Source organism: Myotis davidii, unplaced genomic scaffold (assembly GCF_000327345.1).
Source record: "Myotis davidii unplaced genomic scaffold, ASM32734v1 scaffold96, whole genome shotgun sequence".
In the NCBI taxonomy this organism is placed as follows: domain Eukaryota; kingdom Metazoa; phylum Chordata; class Mammalia; order Chiroptera; family Vespertilionidae; genus Myotis; species Myotis davidii.
This window is the reverse complement of record NW_006289416.1, coordinates 9256861-9260885: the sequence shown is the minus strand read 5'-3', so window position 1 is coordinate 9260885 and position 4025 is coordinate 9256861. Positions and strand designations below refer to the sequence as shown.

Here is a 4025-nt window from a genome sequence, read left to right as displayed (position 1 = left end):
GAAGCTGGGGTGGCAGCGGCCCCACGCTGTGATCACTGTCGCCGTGGCTAACGCGGGGGCCCGGCCTCTTGGGCTTTCCCCCGCCCCAGCCCGGGAAGGGAGACCGCGGGCTGCCGCACGCCGCGGTTCGGGCCGCGCGTCGGTCCCCGCAGCTGCACAGCTCCCAGCCCGCGAGCAGTCCCGCGTGTGCCTGCCGCTCTCTGGACCTCAGTGAGCCGGGCGCCTGGAGCTGCTGACCCCTATCGGTTGCGTTGCATTTCGAACAGCCCATGTATTTCGTTGGGGAGTTCTGGAATAGGCTATGTTGGCAGGCTGGACACCCATAAACACACATGTGTGATTTCTTTGTTTTATAGGTAATCATAGTCCTAATGGTGATTGGGGTGTAACTTTACCGTCTGTGCCAGTGGATCGCCTTACAGTGTACGCGTGCTTTGCGGTGAGGTGTTAGTCCACTTGGAACACCGTATAGATCTGTAGGGAAGGGCTCTCGCGTGTGGATTAGAGCATCATTAGGAGAGCACAGCAACCTAGTAGGAATTAGTATTTCCTTTTTTGCCAGGTGAGAACCAGATTAAATACTTTGACCAAAGTTAACATCAGGATTCAAATCTCAAGGTGTTTGTTACTCATTCTTTTTCAAGTTTGCTACATGTGAAATGACAGACTCCTCTGGCACGTCTGAAAAATGTTAAGGCAGGGGTTTCCAGTAGCAAATGTCTTCTTGCCTGATACCTAAGGCAGTTGTGATTATTGCTGTTAACTGTTGCTACTGGTGCCTTAAAAAAAAAGTGTTTAGGAATGATTTAAGATTTACAGAAAAGCTGCAAGATAGGACACAGTTTCACTGGTATTCAGTACAGTGGCTACACTTAAACAAAATTAGTTCCTGCTCTATTCCAGACATCGTTGGACATGCGGGAGAGAGTGACACACTGCTCTAGATGACTTCTAGGTCTGGTTGAAGAGACAGACACACAAAGAGGATGCCTCTTGAAAGTGCTGAAATGGAGATACAGGAGCACAGAGGACAGTGTGTCTGATTGCTTAAAGGAGTGGTGAGAGCTTGCAGGATACCTGTTTGAGTCTCAAGAACCAGTGGGTATTCATTTGATTGATGGGACATTTCCCCCAACATTCAACCTTATTAAGTTTGTTTTCTTCCAGGAGAACTCTCTGACCTTCTAAGTTGATTCCCCCCATTTCTGAGATTCGTTTTGCAAGTTGTGAGAAGAATCCCAGTTTATAAATCTATGAGAAGGAGATTAAATGAAACTTAATGTTTCTTAGGCAGTAATGGAAATTTCTAGGTCTATGCCTTTTTAAGTTCTTTATTTTTCATACTTGCTAAATGCTTTTTGTGGTTGGGTCACACATATTGTTTATGGAGAGGAGCACAGTTCGGAACTATGATTTGGGTTAAATTCCCACACCAGAGGGGACATTTGAGTGTGTGTCTTAGTCAGCTTGGGTTACTGTAACTAAATACCAAAGCCTGGGTGGCTGAGAAGGCTGACATTTGTTTCTCACAGTTCTGGAGGTTGAAAAGTCTAAGATCAAGGTGCAGGTTTCCTAGTGAGGGCTCTTCCCGCCTTGCTGATGACACCTACTTGCTGTGTCCTCACATGCCAGAGAGCAAGAGAGAACTATGGTCTGTCTGTCGCTCATAGGATACTGATCCCATCTTTGGGAGCCAACCCTCAATGACCTCATGTAAACCTAATTACTCCCAAAGGCCCCACCTCAAAGACCATCACATTGGGAATTAGGACGGCAACATACGACTTTTGAGTCTGTGGTAGATGGATTTCTTGGAATTTTTGTTATGTGTAATGAATTCCTCCAAAATAGACTTGATAGAGAACTAAATAGGAAACTGTGAAATTAGCATTATATGGCCTTTACCAAAGAAAACACAATTTTATTTATTTTAGAGTTATTAAATAAGATTCAGAAGCCAGTGGATGAAGAAATTTTGTTTCATTTTAACAAAGAAATAAGTGGTGACGCACAGTGGTATGCTCTTTTCACTTTTAGGCCTCATAGGAATGAATGCCCTCACAGAGTTATCAATGAGGGCATAAGGACTGGCATTGATCTATTGCAGTTCCCTCATTGTCTGATAGAGAGGCTGAGCTCCACAGAAGCTAAGTGACAAATCTATCCCAGAGATTAGTGGCAGAGCAAGGATTAGAATCTGGCCTGCTGATTTGCTGTCTGGCCGTTCTGTTCTTTCCTCGCTGATTCTCAAACTTATAGTGCTTCAGGGTCACCTTGGGGGCTTGTGAAAAGAGGGTCCTGACAGAGGTTCATTCAGTAGTCTGGGCTGGGACTGAGAATTTGCATTTCTGACAAGTTCCTGAATTCTGTTGAAGCTGCTGGCTCTGAGACCACACTTTGAAAAACGTAGTCTCACACATCATTTTTGATCTAAGAAGAGAGTAAGTAAACCTCCATGGGTCTATGCCAGCCTAACCTTTTCCCTGGTACTCAGAGATTCACATTTTTATTTCTTTTTTCCTTTTTAAATATATTTTTATTGCTTTCAGAGAGGAAAGGAGAGGAGAGAGAGAGGGAGAGAAATGTTGATGAGAGAGAATCATCGGTTGGCTACTGGGGATCCAGCCGGCAATCTGGGCATGTGCCCTTGACTGGAATCGAATGCGGGACCCTTCTGTCCTCAGGCTGACGCTCTGTGCACTGAGCTAAACCGGCCAGGGCTGAGATTCATGTTTTTAAATTTTGAGTTACAAACAATGCACCAATATCAAAATGCTTCGATGAAAAAAAGGACTAGAAATGGATTGTCAGCGAGTCATTTTCAAGGATAATTTTTGTAGATAATTTTAGAGGTCAGAACATGTTATTGTTGAAGGGGACCCACTTGAGCTGTGAGGGTCCTCAGTCTTATCAACGCTGACAGTAAAAAGGGTGTCCAGATCGATTGCCAGATTGTTTAGCAGTGAACATCAATTACTTCCAGTTTTGTTATGTGATGCATTTCTCTGTTATCTTGTGTGTTAAAATAGAGATCCTTTCTTGTATATCAAAATCTCATGAGGCCCTAGCACAGTTACATGCCCATAGTAGATGTTAAATAAATGAAAGTTGAATTCAATTAAAAAAGAGTAAGGGGGGCGGGGAATAAGGTAGTTTATGTATTTGGAGAGATTTCAGTGCCCTAGGAAAGTTACTCTGTTCTCTAGTTATCCCAACTGCATGTTTTTATTGAATAAAAATTCCAACTTAAGCCTCATCTGTTATTATTGGAATTTTTTTTAGTACAATTACTGGAGGAGATAATATGTTTTTATGTTAGAGTTAATAAGTGGTATCCTATACTTTTTTAAAAAAATCATTCATCTGAGATGATTTTTAAAAACTTTTACTTTGAAATAATTTTAGAATTACAAAAGGGTTGCAAAAATAGCCCAGGGAGTTGATATATACCTTTCAACCTGCCCCACCTTTGTTAACATCTTCTGTAACCATAGTGTAGTCACTGAGACCAGGCGATTGATAATTAGTCTTCATTCGAGTTTCAGCACTGCTGTCCTTTTTCTGATCCAGGATCCAAACCAGTATTAGTTATCATGTCTATTAGTGTCTTCTAGGTGACAGTTCCTTTCAGATTTCTTTATCTTTCAGGACCTTTTGAAGAGTACTGGTTAGTTATTGTGTAGAATGTTCCTTGGTTTGGATTTGCCTGATCTTCATTCTTAAGTTGAGGGTTAAGCATTTTTGGCAAGAATGCCAGTGGTGAGGTTGTGCATTGTATTGGGATGCACGTGTATCATTGGTTGATCTCTTGGTTGAGGTGGTATCTGACATCCTTCTGTGCTCTAAAGTGAAAAATTTTCCTGTTGTAATTAATGAGCCTCATAACTTCACTGATTTTGGTGCATAAGTTTAAAAGAAATGAACATATAATGTTAGAATCCTTGGCGTGCGACCCTAACTGTGAACTGTTTCTTTTGTAGGGAGATTTCATTATTTGTCAGACCCACGTATAGCAGAAGAGGGTA

The 4025-nt window shown here is 42.3% G+C and overlaps 1 protein-coding gene across 2 annotated transcripts in view; it reads left to right on the top strand.

The window, feature by feature from the left end:
• ZNF407 (zinc finger protein 407) overlaps nt 1-4025 on the top strand; it is a 378216-nt gene that overhangs the window by 396 nt on the left and 373795 nt on the right. The window lies entirely within an intron of this gene.